General features: G+C 41.2%; 1 long non-coding RNA gene and 2 pseudogenes across 1 annotated transcript; 2 read left to right on the top strand and 1 right to left on the bottom strand.

The window, feature by feature from the left end:
- LOC102023496 overlaps positions 1 to 5,052 on the top strand; it is a 39,897-nt pseudogene extending 34,845 nt beyond the window's left edge.
- A 9,400-nt stretch (positions 5,053 to 14,452) lies between these two features.
- LOC102021571 lies at positions 14,453 to 15,451 on the top strand (annotated as a pseudogene).
- LOC106148577 lies at positions 14,501 to 19,096 on the bottom strand. The gene is made up of 3 exons (XR_001234145.1): positions 18,892 to 19,096; positions 16,701 to 16,782; positions 14,501 to 14,582 (listed from the first exon to the last, which is right to left on the bottom strand). It is a non-coding gene; the product is annotated as an uncharacterized LOC106148577 (long non-coding RNA).
- Between the last annotated feature and the right edge of the window lie 88 nt (positions 19,097 to 19,184).

Genomic DNA, 19,184 nt, shown 5'->3' with positions numbered 1-19,184 from the left:
GTTTGATTCCAGGTACCAAAAAAAAAAAAAAAAAAAATTTTCCAAAACATTCTCCAAAGAAGCAATTCCTACCAAGAGTACAAGAGAATTCTGATTTTTCTATATCTTAACCAATCTTGTTATTATCTGACATTTTTATTTTATCCCAGTGGGGTAAAGTAGCTCATTATAGTCATGATTTATATTTCTCTGTAACTAATGATCCTAGGCCTCTTTTCATGTGCTTATTGGCCATTTGTAATTCTTCTTTGGATAAATGTCCATTCAGATCTTTGGCTCATTTTTAAAATTCTGTTATCTTTTTATTATTAAATTACAAGAGTTTTTTATGTATTCTAGATATATATCTCTTATCAAGTATATGACTTGCAAATGTTTTTCTCATTTTACACGTTGTCTCTTCACTTTCTTTTTTTTTTATTTTAAAGAATAAAAGAAGGATAACATAATAATAGGGGGGACTTAGCAAATTACAGACAAAATGGTAGGAAATTATCGATGGTTATCATTTTACATATTATTGTCTACAAAATAGTTTCTCAGGAAAACAAATAGACAAATAATAGTGTCTCTTCACTTTCTTGATGGTGTCCTTTGAAAAACAAAAATTTGTATTCTCTTATAGAGTATCTGTTTATCTACTTTCTTTTGTTTCTTGTGTTTTTGGTGTCAGATCTAAGAATCTATTGGCAAATCCAAGGTCACAGATTTCCCACAGATTTCTTTAAGAGTTTTATACTTTTGAGGTAGCCAGGTGTGGTGGCACATGCCTGTAATCCCAGCATGTTTTATAGTTCTGATTCTTAATTTAGACCTTTGCATTTGGAAGCTATGATATGAGGTAAAGATCTCGCTTTATTTTTTTGCATATGGCTATCCAATTATCCCAGCACTATTTGTTGAAAAGATTGTTCATGGAGCCAGGCATGTTGGCACACACCTATAATCCCAGTATCCAGGAGGCTAAGGCAGGAGCATTACTTGAGGCCAGCCTGAGCTACATAGTGGGAGTTCAAGGCCAACCTGAACTACATAGTGAGACCCTGCCTCAAAAAAAAAGACTGTTCCGTCCCATTAGTACATGGTCTTGACACTTGATGAAATCAACTGACCACATATTTTTAAAAGGTTTATTTTTTCTTGAACTCTCAATTCTTTTCCATTAATTTATATGTCTATCCTTATTTAAGCGCTATACTGCTTTGATTACTGTTCCTTTGTAGTAAGTTTTAAATTGGAAAATACAAATCCTTCAACTTTGTTTTTCAAGAAGGTTGTGACTACTCTTAGTCTCTTTAGTTTTCATGTTAAGTTTAAGACCAGTGTATCAATTTCTATGAAAATTTGTCTTTAAATGAAAAATCTGGACCTAAGAATAAGCTCCTGGTTTAAAATATAACTGGCCAGGCATGATGTTGCATGCCTACAATCCCAGCACTCAGGAGGCTGAAGCAGGAGAATCATCACAAGTTTGAAGCCAGCCTGGGATAAACAATAAGTTCAAGACCAGCCTGAATTAGTGAGATCTTGTCTCAAACAAAACAAACAAACAAATATGATAAATAAAATTAAAAATCCATGGAAGAGTTGAAGGATAGGATTGAGGAAAGGTTCTAGAAAGCAGAACAAGAAGACAGAAAATAAGACAAAATTAGAAGATTTAAAGTATTAGTTCAGAAGATGGGGGATGATGGTATTGGGAGGGTGCCACAATGCTGGCTCCTAACCTTCCAATGGATCTCCGTGCTGAGGCAGGTCACGCCCTCTGCCTGGCCCACCTGCAACAGCAGATGTTCCCAGGTATTTGTCTGAGACCTCATGAAAGAAAGACTGCAGTGACAACAGGGACTGTTTGTTGTGAAGGCCTTGGCTAGGAGCATAGACCCCAAGGGACTCTGGTCAGTAAAAACACTACAGACACTCAGCCAGAACTCTGTTCTCTTCCTGAAGATGGTAAGCAGTCTGCACGGGGAGGCAAGGAGGGTGCCCCCGCGCCCTACCCGCTCCAGGAACCTGCAAGTTTAATGCACAGTGGTTTCACAGGACTGCCCGGTGCTCAGCCCAGCTTATGTCCTGGATAATAGTGCTTAATACAGCCTTTTTAAAACTTCTCTGTAAAGCACCAAGCACCAGAAGAATACAGAATGAAAATGAAAGACACAAACTCATCCCAAGATGTAAACGCATCCCACATCTCCAAGTAACCAATGATAATTGTAGGCAAATAGTATGATAGACACTGTGAAATGAAAGGAAGCTGCTCAAAAGTAAAGAGCAACTGGGATGAGGGAAAGGAGAAAAGAAAGAAGGGGAATATTATGTATATATGGATATACAGGATAGCTAACATGGTTGTACTACTGACTTCTATTGCTTTATTGAAAGGAACAGTTAATGAGTAATTATTTGATCAGTCTTGCATGTCTATACTTGTTTTCTTGAGTAACCACTTTAAAGAAATTAATATGTAATACAACAACCATTGTTAATTTCCTATCACCTTGTCTGAATTTCAGTATTGCTTGTATTGTTCTTGTGTTGTTTTGTAAATGTATGTGTGTTTGTTAATATGTTTTTGTTCTTTTATTTTTAAATTTTAAAAATTGTAGGCAGATAGAGCCAGGTCAACTTGGCAACGCCAAGGTCATTTCAGGATTTAGTTTTTTCATCCTTGGGATGGTTTCTTAGCCCTCAGACTTAGCTAGTCAAGTGAGTCCATGGACACTGCTTAAGACTAGATGCCAACGTTTGAGGAGTTATGAAACGGCAACTCAAAAAAGCTTTGTATTACTCATAAATCAATAAACACTTAATGAAACAAGGATCTACAGTGTCCAATATACAGAGTAGTTGCTTCATGTGATTTATACCTAGACTAGGATTTGAGAACAGGAAGTTCTCCCCTCGTTTGCAACAGAGATGTTTTATTGCAAATCTGGGTCACACTGTTCATTGCAGTGAGCAGAGCAGTAGAGCACAGTGATGGAAAACAGACTCTGAAGCCACAGTAGGAACCAAGACTTCCCCTACCTGTGTAGATCCAGGAAGGCAAGAAGGAAGGGGTCTGGACTTTATTTCAGAGAAAAAGCTTAAGATTTTGCTGCCACCTTGTGGCGGTCCTCCCACAACACTGTGACCCTTCATCTGGCTTGTTGGGGCTCTTGCATCAGGTCATGTCTAGCACCAAAAAAGACCAAAGTTTAAAAAAAAAAAAAAGAAAAGAAAAAAGACCATGGTACGCATATTCAGTACATTATTTTATATGTATTTAACAAGAACAGAGAAAAATAACTTTAAAAGCATATAAGAGTAGATAATAATGAAAGGCCTTTGGAGTCATGCAAACCTTTGTACTACCAACTTAGCATTAAGCTGGCCGTGTGTTGCTGAACAAGCCACTAACTATACTGTGAGACACTTAGCTATTAAGTGGCATAGTAGTAGTACTGTACCTCCTTCATGATGAGAGGGTAAATGAGATAAAATTGTTTGGCACTGAGTTCCTGGCATACGGTTATTTACAGGTAAACAACATAGGTGCACAAAGAAATCCAGCTAGTTCCTTTCTGCGAGCCTTTTCTTTTTTATTTTGGCTGCACAATTGGAATTAATCAAAATATTTGATTTGTAATATACGGTCATCACTGGTTGTGGGACACAGAGAAAATGTGTCTCTGTACAGACATAAATGTTAGAAACCATCTGAATTCAATAGCTCAGTGAAATTCCAAGATTGAAAGAACACAACCCCCGCAGCTGTGCCTACACTTACACTTTCACATACACACAGAGGTATCAGGAGCTGCCAGTGAGGTTTAGTCACTCATTTCCTCCTTATGCCACTTTGTCATCAGGAGGATGGTTCCTCCTCAGCTAGGCTATGCTGGTGTGAAATCAATAAGATTCAAATACGACCTTTAAATCTAGTGGGAATGAACTCCAACCTACAGGGAAGGGCGTGCTGTGCTTCTTTCTAAAGAAGTACAGGGGCAAGTTGGAAGGAGAAAGGCACTAGGTACTTTCTTGAGGACCAGGGAAGAGGTATGTGTTTTGCATCTTCTCTTAGTGAAATTTATCTGTTAGTTTAAAAATATATATATATGCACTTTTTCTTATTAACTTATTTCCATAGTTATATCTCACTCCTTTAAAAAAAAATCTTTTTTTTCTAACATTCTAAGTGACCAGCACTCGGGAGGCTGAGACAGGAGGATCATTGCAAGTTCAAGGCCAGCCTGAACTGCATAGCGAGACCCTGTCTCAAAAAGAAAAAAAAAAAAAAAATCTAAGTGAACCAAAGTGAACCTTTCTTCTTTATGAATGAAATTCTAAGTGGAATATTCAATTTATTTTCTCTCAGTTAATAAAAACACGTAAGTCTACCAATTTACATCTTTAAACACAGGTTTGCCTTAGACTTAAATGTTGTTTTTCTCACTCATTCTTTCTCTAAAGAATGTGATGTGATAATGCTGATTTCTCTTTGACTCTAGTATTATTGAATAATTTCTCCTTTTGAAATGTTTTTTGAGATAGGGTTTCACTATGTTGTTTAGGTTGGTCTTGAACTATTTATCCCAGGCCAGTCTCAAAGTCATGGTGATCCTCCTGCCTCAGCCTCCCAATTACTGAGGTTACAGGTGAGTACTACCATTCCTGGCTGCACCTTTTAAAATTTTGAAGTAGCTGAGTGTTTTGTTTGGACATAGTCACTGATTACAACGTAGTTCAAGAATTTGGTCTATAAGCTTTCGCTTTCTGCTTTTTGAAATTATTAAGATGTTGAACATGCAGTCAACTTAATAAATATTTGCAGCTGATATGCATTTCACTGGCTACAGATTCAGGTCTGATAAGAAAACGTAACTTCGTATTCTGTCCATACACATTTTCCCAATTTTGATTACTCAAAACTTCAAGTGTCCGTTAAAGAAACACTAACAAGCAAAAGCAACCATACACTCACAGTATTAGTCACTTTCAGGTAAATTCAGTCTTGTCTGATCTTTTTCTTTTCCTTTTTCATTTTCTTCCCAGGGTTTTCCGTATTAGTGATCCCCCTCCCTACCTTCTCCCGGGGGTTGCATCTAACTCACAGCACTTTGGCGGCGTTAGTGGGGGGTTCTCTGAGCGTCCTGTGGACACTTCCTGTCCACTTTGGCGTCCGCTGAGATGTCAGCCATCGTCCTCCCCAGGCCTCTGTCACCTCCCAGACCTTGCGGACATTAACTTAGTGCCTGCCTCTCACATTCGGGCACATGCGCGTCTGGACCAGACCCCCGGTCAGTGTTCGCTCTCCTGACTCTTTGAGCCCCTCTCGGCCAAAGGACCCTCGGCTTAGCCCTGAGCAGCTCCGGGGTCTGTGCGGAGGGAGGCTGCCCGCCTGGTCCGGTCCTCCGACCGCCCCGCTCCTCGCCACGCGGCTGGGGTGGGGGGACTACTGCAAGGTTTACCCTTCCCAGTTCTCCCTGGAAAATGTCCACTTCGAAGCTTGCATTCCTAACTGGAGACTTTCATATCCCCGTCAGGGCAGTTTCAGCCATCGGGAAAGGTGGGGAGACAGCGGACACTGCCCCTTCCCAGAGACCCACGCAGCGCCTATTGGACTCTCGCGCCCTCAAAGCTGCGCGTATGAGGAGGCCTCATCTGAATCCACGCGGTCTCGGCCGTGCTTTGGCGCCACCTGGTGGTCCTTTGATGACTCCGGGGTAAAGCAGCCAAGGATGTTGATGGTTCTGTGGGCGGGGAGCCTTTGCCTGGCTGACAGCAACGGGATCGGCTCGGTTGCACGACCGGTGAAACCTGCTTTCAGAGGTCAGAGAGGTAACGGGGACGGCCCACTTTCTACTCTCAAGCTTCCCAAAGTTAGGTGACCTGCGTTTCCATCCCTTAGCCTTCCCAGAGCCTAGTGCACCCTGGCGCTGTGGCGAGGCAGAGCATCCTGGCAGAAAGCAGGGTGCGACAAAGTGGCTGAGCTCGTGGTGGCTGGGAAGCAGCGAGAGGGGCTGGGACCCCAGTACCCACTTCAGGGCATGCTGTGACCTAACCTCCCCTCGTAGCTTCCTCCTCAAAGGTCCTACCACCTTCCAGGAGTCTGGGGAGCAAGCCTTTTGAGTACACAGGCCTTCGGGAGACATCTACGACCCAAACCATAACACACAGTAATCCCAGCCCCTGGAGAGAAGAAAACCGCCACCACCTTGTGTTGGGTGCAATTCCCCACCGTCCTCTCCTCTGTTCCATGGGAGGTGGGAGCTCCCTTCCCAGACCAGTAGGGATCAGGATGCAGACAGCTGAGGTCAGGAACCAAGCTGGCAGGAGAAAGGAGGGAACAGAACCCCGACAAGAGCCTGGCCATTTAAAGCTGCCAATGAAAGACACCGCTGGAGGGGCTCTTCCTGCCAGTGCCTGGCTTTCCCATGGAAACTGTCCTGGCAAGAGAGGCCCATTAAATTTTTTGGCCCAAATGTTATTTTGTCTGATATTAAATTTGCTAACCTTCTATATGCCCAACTTGTAAAACCATACATCATTAGCATGGAGAAACATGGAGAAGTTCTTTCAAGAGTTGTTTTATATGTAGAAATAAAGCTTTTAAGCTAAATTTAATTCACAGACTCTACACCGATTTTTACTGCATTTTTCATAATGAAAATTTTCCATCATTGAAATACTAATTCAAAACATGATTCTAATGACTATCATGGACCATCTTCAATATGTCCCATTTCACTGAATCATTCAGTTAACACCGAGTCGTCAGAACTTTTTGGAAATACAAATACCTGATGTAGTGAACATACTAAGAAAAATCCAGCTTCCAAAGGAAAATTTGTTTTTCTTTTCACTCCACATCCGTCTACCCCTCTTCTGATCACACCATCCCAGGTTTTCTCGGGGAGCTAACATTTCACTGTTGGACAGTGGTTGGTGAGACTGCCCATTAAGATGCACTGAACATTAATTTCTTGACTGGAAAATAGATGTGAAACCTGACCTTCGCTAACTGAATACTTCCTTCACTAATCACCAAGGACAGTAACAACGCGGTATCCCCAAAATTTACTTCCTCAGCTTGGAGTTTCCTGACCTCATGAAAGTGTACACTTTAGTTCCCATCTATGTGAAAACCGGCCTGCAGTTAGAAATTCTTAGAAAAGGGTCACCGCATATACCTTTTGACGGAATGTCTATTGACCAAAAAGCTAATGGTCAATATTAGCTAAAATCCAAGGCTAAAACAGGTATCTGGGCAGGGAAGAAAAAGAAAAAGTACAGAAAAAGAATTAAGATGGCAAATGAATTTTAAGCAAAATGATAAGGCTGGAAACACCTGGAGCTGACTTACCTGGTAGCTGACTAATGTAGCTAATTTATTGCTTTCTGTTACCTGGCTCCCCAGCATCACTTTGGCTTCTGCCCCTTGAGGGCTGAATTTTTCAGCTTTCTCTTTCAGTTCTGTGAGCTGAACCAAAATTTACTTTATCTGGTTTTTTTTTGTTTGTTTGTTTTGTTGTTGTTGTTGTTTTTGTTTGTTTGTTTTTTCTATTTTTTCCGGTACCAGAAATCGAACTCATGACCTTGCGCTTGCAAGGCAGGCGCTTTTGCCGCTGAGCTAAATCCCCAGCCCCCTTTATCTGTTTTTTTTTGTGTGTGTGTGAGTTGATTTGTTTTTGCAAACAAAGAATCTGAACTTCTACAAGGTGAATACCTGATTAATTTATTTTTGGTCTCTTTTGGTTTCTAATAAAACACATGCAGTAATATTCATTCTCCTCAGAACTATTTTTTTTTGGTGGTGATGATACTGAGGGTTGAACTGAAGACACTGCACAGGGGACTACTACTCAGCTATGACTCTAGCCCTTTTAATCTTGAGACAGGGTCTCACTAAAGTTGCCCAGCCTGGCCTCAAACTTGTGATCCTCCTGCCTTGGCCTCTTTAGTAGACAGGATCACAGGTGTGTGCCACCACACCTGGATGAGGATGGCTGGTATATAAGGTAGTGTATAGGCCTTCTTTGACCTCAGTTATTTTATTTTTTCTTTCTTTTTTTTAACATCAGTTATTTCAAAAGGTGATTTTTACAATTCCAAATGGTATTTGTGGGGGGTGTTAGAGATTGAACCCAAAACTTCTGTGCTAAGCTCCATCCCTAGCTTTTTTTTGAGACTGGGTCTTGTTAAGTTGCTGGTTGCACAGGCTGGGCTCTAGTTGCACTCCTCTTGCCAGTGAGAGTGGGTCTGTGATTAGGAATTCTTAGGAAACAGGCCTCCCCGCTTTCCACACAGAGCACAGATAAGCTAGAAACGTACCTATGCCCACCATCTCCCTTTGCGAGCCACCATGCCCAGCCTCCAAGTGATATTTTTGACAATACACTTATATACACATAAGGACATAGGCACACATATGTCTCATTTTTTCTTGTTTGTTTGTTTTTTTGAAATAAGGTCTTGCTATATTGCCCAGACTGGCCTTGAGCTTACTATGTGGCCCAGGCTGCTTTCAAACTTACAGTGATCCTCCTGCCTCAGCCTCCTGAGTGCTGGGATTACAAGCATGTACCACCATGCCCAGTGTGGCCTATGTCATTTAACTCAGTCTTGAAACTGTTATTCAAATCTTCTTTACCATAACCCTGATACCAAAGCTACTCAGCGACATTACGAGGAAACGACAGATCAATATCACCTATGAATATCAATGGAAATATCCTCCTCAAGCCTGGTATTTATTTCATCTTTTCTTTCCTTAAATATACATTATATATTTATTTATATTCTGAGAAGCCTGACCAAAGACTTTTTCCCCCACAATCTGTGTATGTGAATAACCAAGGACAGTAATAACACAGTACACCATAAATTTAGAGTTTCCCAACCTCACGAAAGTGTACATTTTTTTTTTTTTTTTGGTTTTTCTCTGGTACCGGGAACCGAACTCACGACCTTGCGCTTGCCAGGCAGGCGCTTTTGCCGCTGAGCTAAATCCCCAGCCCCGAAAGTGTACATTTTAGATCTCATCTATGTGAAAACTGGCCTGCAGTTAGAAATTCTTAGAAAGGGGTCACACATATACCTTTTGATGGAATGTCTATTGACCAAAAGGCTAATGATCAATACTAGCTAAAATCCAAGACTAAAACAGATATCTAGGGCCAGGGATATAGCTCAGCGGCTTAAGCACTTGCCTGGCAAGCCTGAGGTCATGAGTTCAATTCCTTGTACAAAAAAAGAAAAAAACAAACAGATATCTAGACAGGGAAAAAAAGGAAAATGGACAGAAAGAATGAAGATGTGTTATGCTCATGTACCAACAGCCACAGTGAATATAATCATCATGTACTACAGACATGTACAAATAAAAATAAAAATGAAAAAAATCAAATGCCAATCTCATCAAGAAATATAAGCACAGACACACCCAGAATAATATTTAGCCAAATATCAGGGCAGTAAGTTGCCCACTCATCTTGGTACATAAAATGAACCACACTGTCTACCTCATATAAACAAACCTCATGATTTATTTCTCTCTTCCTACTGATTAAAAAGATAATAATTACAGTATTTATAAATATTTCTCCACCATCACCGTCTCCTTTTTGGTAGGTATGGTTACTTAGGGATTATGTTAGGAAGTTTCTTTTTTCAGTTTTTTTCTAGGCTTTTGTTATTCTTATTTTTACTTTTCCCCTTTGAATATATATATATTCAAAAATGTAGAAAGAATACTGAACAAGAAATCAAGAGATTATGTGCAAACTCTAGCTCTGTATAGTTTTAAGTTTGTGATATTACACAAATTACATAGAAGTAAGGACTTGAAATATGTATGTATACCATTTCACATATGATTGTTGTATGAATAAAGTTACAGGTACATAAGCACTTCTAGAAAAAAAAGGGCAGATATCATATCACAGAATGAACTCTTGGGATAGAAGGAATAAAGTGAATTTTATCAAGATATCAAATTATTGGAATTTAACTATTACCATGTTAATGGTCGTATTTTAACAATTCGACAATACTGTAAAGAATCGTGAAATTATGAGCATTATCAGTTTGTTCCTGTGGTCATCAAACAATACTTTCTTTCTTGTTGTTCATTTTGCTTTGTTTTGATAGCGCGAACTGGACCTTGCTCGGCAAGCGCTGTGCCGCTGAGCTATGTCCCCCGCCCCCAAACGGAATACTTTCACTACTAAATAGATGCTAATTTTCAACCGAGCCCGGTAAAAGACCGACATATTTTTGGCTTCTTCTGCCGTTCAGATTCCGTGGTGATGTCAGCACCACATTGTGACTTTTGCTTTCTGCTTGATCCAGGAATCATCAGCATGGCGGCACTTCTTTATTATACGATTTTACAAACTGCAACTTTGCTCACTGCGGACGGAAAATGCTTTTTGGACATTTTAAAAATGAGATTTAAGATAATTGTTCTCCTGTATAATTTTATTTATAGTCTTTTCGTACACTTGCTGCATTATATAGTCACTTGAGAAAATACTTGTTTTTGAACCTGGAATCTGGAGATAGATCGCAATGGGACAGCATGATTTAAGTTCTGGACGGACATTTGTTTGAGCGGTTCGATAGCCTGTACATCCTTCTTTGCTTTGGTTAAAAAAAAAAAAAATATGGAAAAGCCAGGCATAGTGGTGCATGCTTGTATCCCCAGTATTCAGAAGGCTGAGGCAGGAGGATCCCTGCGAGTTCGAGGCCACCCTCGGCTACATAGTGAGTTCAAGACAAGCCTGCACTACATAGACACCCTGACTCAAAAAACTAAAAAAGCATATTGAAAAGATTTTCTGTCATTCCATGTTGCCAATAATACATGGTGCCATCTTATTTTTTTAGATAGATTTCTGGTTGTTTCTGCACGTCCAACTGTCTGGTGGGAAGGGTACAGAAGCAGCATATTTGATATCATTAACTTTTTATGCATAGCAGATTTTAACTCTACAAACTGTTTTTAGTAACCTTTTGTGTACGAGGTCTGGGGATTGAACCCAGGGCCTTGGCACCACACTGAGCTACCTCCCCGTCCTCATATCCCCACCATAGGCATCCCCATTGTTTGAGACAAGGTCTAAATTACTAAGTTGCCTAATGGCTTGAATTTGTGATCCTCCTGCCTCAGCTTCCCAGAATTATGGGATTACAGGCATGTCCCACATATTTTATGAAAGAACTTTTTATCTTCACCAAATGTCAAAAATTGTTCCTCCTCTACCACTAAAACTAGCTGGCAGTTTCTAGCAGTGCTTTTGTTAAGCTTGCTATTTGAATTTTTATATAAGCTCATAAGAAAAAGGAACTGTTCTTTTTCTTGAAACATTGTTCTTGAAATATTTTACAATCTGTTGTTTTGAAATTTGATTATTAAGAACAGCATGGGCTCCGCACTCCTTGTTTTCCTGAAACTTTCTTTTACATTTTTTGTCCCACTCCTGTGGTGGGGACTGAAGCCAGGGCCTTGGGCATGCTACGCTAAGCTAAGCACATGTCAACACTGAGCTACACCCCTGCCCTACAGACTTTGTTACTTTGGGGTCAGAGCTGCTCCAGCAAGGTGTTGTTCTGTATGACTTTGGAGTTTCTGCCCCATATATTTCAACAGCAGCAAGGTTAATATTCTCCTTTTAAGTCATCCTCATGAGATGTGAAAAATTCCCCAATAGATTTTTTTTTCTTGAAAGACTCACAGAAGTTAAATAATTAAAAATTAAATATAGTATTTATTTTATTTAATGTTATGAATGCTAAAATGCCAAATAGCCAGGCATGGTGGAGCATACCTGTAATCCCAGCATTCGGCAGGCTGAGGCAGGAGGATCGTTGTGAGTTCGAGACTAGCCTGGGCTACAAAGGAGTTCAAGGCCAGCGTGAACTGCATAGCAAGACCCTGTTTCAAAGATAAAATAAAATACCAAATAAATCTACAAAGATTAAAATTCTGATGTAATCTGTTGTTTTTTCTGTTTTCTAGCACATACATGTTTTCATTTAAGAAGCTATTATTTATTGATTTTTGAATAGGGAACAAGTTTCTGTGATTTTGAAAATGCTAAAATAAGCTGGGCATGGTGGCATGTGTCCCAGCAGTCAGGAGGATGAGGCAGGAGGATCACTGCAAGTTTGAGGCCAGCTTGGGCTACAGAGCAAGACCCTGTCTCAAAAAAAAAGACAAAAGTAAGTTTACTCACTTTCACTCCAACTCCCCTCCCCTTTGTCTACAGTCAGCCAGTTTTCTAGTTTACTCTGAGTCTTTCTAGTATTTATATATGAATGTTTAATATATGTGAAAGTTCAAATACGTATTTTATCCCCGCCTTATTGCCCAAAAATCTAACATAATTTCTTCTATTCTTAATTTTGCCTTTTTTCATTTAGTGTATCCTGAAGACCCTCTCACATCAATATATAGAGAATTTTTCATTCACTTTTGCAGTTGGACCCCATTATGTCAAGTATTTCATAATGTATCTAACCAGGTGTCTGTTTATAATATTTGAAGTAAATTTTCAGAAGTGGGATTACTGGTTAAAGGGTAAAAGCATTTGCAATTTCAAAAATAGTTCATCTGCTGTTCATGGGACTGTAACCTTTTAGGCCCCCATCAGCAAAACATAAGAGCTGTACACGAGGGCACTGTATAGGATCCATTCTGCAAAGTGCTGAACTTGCTGCTACTCACAGTTCTCTTGCTACACCTTGCAGCCACTTTGACAGCCCACACTGCTGAAGATAAAACTATGGCAGCAACGCAGTACAGACTGATACTGCAGTGATTTAAACAACCAACTCCAGATATATTTATGGGACTAGTTGGGCATGCTGGTGCACACCTGTCATCCCAGCACAATGAGAGAGAGGATGTGACAGGAGGGTTGCAAGTTCAAGCTCAGCTTTGGCAATTTAGCAGTTTAATAAGATCCTGTTTTAAAATAAAAAATAAAAAAGGGCTGAGGATGTGGCTTGATGTGCAGGCCTTGAGTTCAATCCCCAACACCAGAGAGAGAGAAGAAGGAGGAGGAGAAGAGGAAGGAGAAGAAGAGGGAGGGGGAGTGGAGGGAGAGGAAGAAGAAAAAGAAGGAAGAAGACTGACTTATGGGAGTCATATGAAAAGGATACAGAGATTAATATGATGGTAAGTGAAAATATAATAGTTGGAAATAGAGCCAAGGAGGCCGGGCGTGGTGGTGCACGCCTACAATCCCAGCACTCAGGAGGCTGAGGCAGGAGGACCGCTGTGAGTTCAAGACCAGCCTGGGCTACAAAGTGAGCTCAAGGCCAGCCTGGACTGCATAGCAAGACCCTGTCTCAAAAAGACAAAAATAAATAAATAAATAAGAAATCGAGCCAAGGAATCCAAGGACTAATTGTAGGATATCCACTTAAAGAAAACAGAATAAGAGAAATTATAGAAATATTCCTTTTAGCTAAAGAAAGACTTGAGTCTTTGTAATGAAAAACAACTAAACTACAAAGAAAATAGGACAGATGCTCAATAAATATTTGGGTAATAAACAATAAAAATGACATATACCTGGACACATCGGTAGACTTTTAAAGTTTCTAGATTGAATTTAAAAAACTTTATAACCTAGGCAGAAATAAGTGGGTTCCTCACAAAATAAAAAATAAGACACAGTTCAGCATGGTGGTACACACCTGCAATCCCAGGCTTTCAGGAGGCTGAGGCAGGAGGATTGTGAGTTTGAGGCCAGCTAGGCAACTTAGTAAGACCCTGTCACAAAATAAAAAATAAGAAAAAGATTTGCTCAGTGGTAGAACACTTACCTTAGCATGTGCCCTGGTTCAATCCCCAGTGTACCACAAAAACAAAAACACTACAGAGAAACATCAGAATTCTTTTTGGATTAACACTAATTACTAGCAAGGTGATAGAGCATCATTTTAGACATCAGGTAAATATGAGCCAATAAGCCTATGCTCTGTTAAGGTATTTTTCATCAGAGAGAGTAATAGAAGGAAACTTTCATACATTAAAGGTCTCCTTCCAAACAAAACAATCCACGTGTCTTCTCTGGAAAAAAAAAAAAAAAGAAAGAAAGAAACACCCAAAGAAGTATTCCAGTCGACCAAGGAAGGAATCAAAATAAGGTAAAAATATGGAAGATATAGCACAATAAAAAGTAGACAACCATTTGAGACCACAAATATAGTTTAAATATTTTTTGTTTCCACACTATTGAAATAGTGAAAATGTAAAAAAACAAAACAACAACAACAACAAAAAAGCTTCATGGAAAGCTGGACGTGGTGGCACATGACAGTAATTCCAGGAGTATGGTCACAAGTTCAAGGCCAGCCTGGGCTACATAGTAAGACCCTGTCTCAAAAACAAAAGCCAGCTCTCCGTGCTGCTCAAGCAGGGTCCCATACGGCGTTGTTCTTGATTCCCATCGTAACTTAACAGGAAACTTCACAATGTCCGTAGCTCCTGATGTCCTGCAAATGAGGGAGCAGGATGTCCTCAAGTTCCTTGCTGCAGGAACCCACTTAGGTGGCACCAACCTAGATTTCCAGATGGAGCAGTGTATCTACAAAAGGAAAAGTGATGGTCAGTTGCTTTGATTTTTGTTATTTTAGCTGAATCTACATTATAAATCTGAAGTGGACCTGGGAGAAGCTTCTGCTGGCAGCTCGGGCCATGATCACCATTGAAAACCCTGCTGACGTCAGCATCATATCCCTCTAGGAACACCGGCCAGCGTGCTGTGCTGAAGTTTACCGCTGCCACTGGAGCCACTCCTATCGTAGGCCACTTCACTGCTGGGATCTTCACTAACCAGATCCAGACAGCCTTCCGACAGCCACTTCTTCTTGTGGTAACTGACCCCAGGGCTGACCAGCAGCCCCTCAGGGAGGCGTCTCACGTCAATCTGCCCACCATTGCTCTGTGCAACACATATGCTCCTCTGCGGTTTGTGGACATTGCCATCCCGTGCAGCAATAAGGGAGTTTATTCAGTGGGTCTGATGTGGTGGATGCTGGCCCGGGAAGTGCTGCACATGCGTGGCACCGTCTCCCGTGAACACCAGTGGGAAGTCATGCCAGATCTCTACTTCTACAGGAATCCTGAAGAGATTGAAAAGGAGGAACAGGCAGCTGCTGAGAAGCTGTGACCACGGAGGAATTTCAGGGTGAATGGACCGCACCAGCTCCGAGTCCACTGCTGCTCAGCCGGAGGTTGCAGACTGGCCTGAAGGCGTGCAGGTGCCCTCTGTGCCCATTCAGCAGTTCCCTACGGAAGACTGGAGTGCGCAGCCGGCCACAGAAGACGGGTCTGCAGCCCTGACTACACAGGCCACTGAGTGGGTGGGAACCACCACCGAGCGGTCTTGAGCTGCTCTGCAGCTTCTTCAGCAAAATGAAAAAGAGGCTGACAGAAAATAAAACACCAATTCCTTAAAAAAAAAGCCATTCATAATGATAAAGACATACTAGCCAAGCTTGGTGGCACATGCCTGTAATCCTAGCACTTGGATAAAGCAGGAGGATCCCCGTGAGTTCAAGGCCAGTCTAAACTACATAGTGAGACTCTGCCTCAAAAAAAAAAGAAAAAAAGAAAAAAGATACAGACATACCATATAAAATACTAGTAAGGGAAATCTAAAGGGTATTTTCCAGTTTTGATCTCAAGTGTCCCCCACAGGCTCATATACTAAAGGCTTGGTCACCAGCTGTGGCAAGGACTCAAGGTGGTAGAACTTTTAGGAAGTAGAAAGTGATGGAAGGATGATAGGTCCCTGGGGACATACCCTTGAAGGGGACATTGGGATCCTGGACCATTCCCCTGTCTTTTTGTTTCCCAGCTGCCATCAGATTTGTAGGTGTTATGGTTTGTATCTAGATGTCCCCCATAAAACCTCATGCAGTCATAGGTGGGGCTTTTCAGAGCTGGCTGGATCTGGAGCATGTGATACTGGGATTAAGGGTATATGGTACTAAATTAGTCCACTGATTGGAATTACCATAGTTCTGGGTGTGGATAATGGAAGCCCCACCCTGGGTGTAGATGGCAGGAATCAACAGGCTTATAGCCTGGATAGAATACAAAAGAAGAGAGGGGAGGTGGGCCTGCTGCTGCTTGCTACTTAGTGTCTCCTGCCTGCTTGCCATGGACTGTTTCTCCTCTGTGATGCTTCCCTGCCATACCACCTGCCTTGGAACCAGCTGACTATGGACTGAAACCTCTTCAGACTGTGAACTGAATTAAACCTTTGCTCCTTTAACTTTGGTTGTCAGGTATTTTGTCTCAGCAATGAGAAAGTAACCAAAACAAAGTTTTCCTCTGCTTCATGCTTCAGCCATAATGTTCTACCTTACCACAGGGCCAACATAATGCCAAGTAACCCTGGATTGAAACCTCTGAGACCATGAGCCAAAATAAACCTTTCTGCCTTTTAAGTTTTCTCAGGTATTTTGTCACAGTTGCAGAAATCTAACAGCACAGTTTCCTTGAATTTTTTTTTTAAACTGGTACTTAGTGAGGTACAGAGGAAAGAACTAAATGTGCTAAATCTCCAACAATATAAAGGGACATTAACAATAATAATCTTGACTATTTGTTGAATTATAAAACAATGTACTTAGTGCTTTATATTTAGTGTTTTATTCTACTCTCTATGAATAAAGGCATTGTCTGGGTTGCTCACCATTGTAACTCCAGAGCTTTATCCACTTCCTGGTTCATCGTAGGCAGTCAACAAATATTTGTGCAATGTTGAATAATCAAGCCTATAAAATAACCAGGGCTTAAAAGTATTACATGATCTAGCCAAGACTGCATTAGTAAAAGCTAGGATGCCAACCAGGCCTGTTTGCCTCCGAAATTCTCTCATATTTTTGTCCCTAAAACATAATGTTTTGAAGCGGGGAGAGACAGTGCATACCTGCAATCCTAGCACTCGGGAGGCTGAGGCAGGAGGATCACTGTGAGTTTGAGGCCAGCCTGTGCTACAAAGTGAACTCAAGGCCAGCCTGAACTGCATAGCGAAACCCTGTTTCAAAAAGAAAAAAAAAAAAACCCACAATATTTTGATTTTAATATTGATGCAAAAAGACAAGTTCATATATTTATAATTTTATTTCAAAAGTAACTTTCAGCAGACTTAAAGTGGAATTTTCAACTTCCAAATCAGTAAGAGATACAGTGGAACAAAGAAAGCTTGAGTAAATGAAAAATAAATAAAAAGAAGCCTCAAAGAAGCCCAAAAATGAAAAACAAAAAAGCCTAATAAAAAATGGGCAAGGAAGCCAGGCATGGTGTCACACCGTCTATAATCCCAACACTCTGGGAGCCTGAGGCCGGAGAACCACAATTTCAAGCCCACAAAAGCCTGTCTCAAAATAAAAAATGTTGGTAGTGCACCTCAGTGCAAAAGCCCTAGGTTTAATCCTCAGTAAGGGGGTGGTGGGGGGAGCACAAGCAAAATGCTCACAGAATTAAAAAAAAATGTTTAGACTGAAGGTGTAGCTCAGTGGTAGAGCACTTGCCTAGTGTGCTTGAGGCACGGTTTGATCCCCATCATACAAACACACACACACACACACACACACACACACACACACACACCTGCACTTACTAAAACCCAAGAAAATAAAATTAGTATGTGAAACAAACATACTTATTTAGGTTGGAATTTGGAATACAGAACTATTCTAATCTTTTTAAAAGTTCTTTTTGGCAGTATCTATTAAAATGAAAAATGCTCTTGTCTTTTTATAGTTTCCAGGGCTTTAAAAGTTATTTTCTACTTTTAAAATCATTTAGAAGCTCTAAATTTTATTTTTCTAGTATAAAAAATGTTCAGACGTACACAAGAGAATAATATAATGGATCTCAATATACCCACGAGCCAGATGCAACACTTCAATAATTAAGCTTTTGCTTTCCCTAGCTTTATCTATCCCTATTCTCTTTTTCATGCATGTTACTAAAATATTTTAAAGCAAATCCCGACATCATGACGCTTAATGTCTAAAAGATTTCATCATTTTCTTACATAACCATATGCTATTTCATACCTAAAAAACTAACAATAAATCACTGACATCATTTAGTGCCCAATCCATATTGAAATTTCCCCAAATGTCTCAAAGAATTTTTATACTGATTAGGTTGAATCAGAATCTGAGCAAGATCCATATTTTGAATTGAGCTGTTATGTCTCTAATATAAATGCTCAAAGAAACTGATGATATGTACTGAAGAAAGTCTCACATGTTACCGCCGACTGCTGCTATTATAATGGTTCTCAGACCTGTCCCCACATGAGAATCCCCTAGAGGTCTTTACAATGCCAAAATCGAGGCCTGCAAGACACAGTATTTTTTAAATTCTTCATTGGCTCCAACGTACAGAGATATTTGGGGACCATTGTGCTGTTTTTAAAGGAATTCTAGTCTATATTTCCCCTGAGATGTTACTTGCAAGACTGGGGGTGGAGGGTGGGGCAGATGAGCAGCTTCCTCAGAGGGAAGAACTTTCCAAGCTCTCTCCATTCTAGGCAAACCCTCCAACTTCTAAATGCCGCTGGGTTCAAAACAGGTGACGTCTGACTTTCAGTCACCCCTTCATCCTTGCCTTTTTTCCTTCCTAGCCTGACACATGGTAGAAGTCCAATACACGTACAGTGAACTAATAGATGGGATTGTGCTTGCACCAATGTGTCTTCTAGGGTCTGGAGAGCAGGAGGAAGCTATTAAATTCCTAAGGTGCAAAATTCAACACTGACAGGAGGGACAAGAGAATTCAGAAACCGTAAGGTGGGGAGAAAGGGATGAGCAACTTTTTACATCACTTGGAGGAGCTACTGTGATTCCCCGTGAGGAAGCTCTTCTCACCCGGAAGGCGGAGAGTTCAAGCCCAGGAGGGATCCAAGCCTTCCACGCAGGTGTGCCCCGCAGGAGTGCCCTGGAAAAGGTGCGAGGGCGCCGGGCTCGGGTCTGAGCTGGGGGGACCTTCAGCCCGCGTCTCAGCGCGGGTGGAGCCTGCGGAGAGGGCCCCGCGGCTGGCCAAGAAAAGTGCAGCCCTGGGAACCCGCCCACGTCCCCACTCGGCCACCCGCGGCCGCAGGAGTCGGTCCCAAGACCGACTAAGGCGCCAGCCTCGGCCCCGCCCCGCGGAGGGCCCCGCC

The sequence above is a fragment of the Chinchilla lanigera genome, unplaced genomic scaffold (genome assembly GCF_000276665.1).
Source record: "Chinchilla lanigera isolate Chin_1 unplaced genomic scaffold, ChiLan1.0 scaffold00023, whole genome shotgun sequence".
NCBI lineage: Eukaryota > Metazoa > Chordata > Mammalia > Rodentia > Chinchillidae > Chinchilla > Chinchilla lanigera.
Note: the sequence above shows the minus strand (reverse complement) of the source record. Positions and strands in the feature narration are given on the sequence as shown.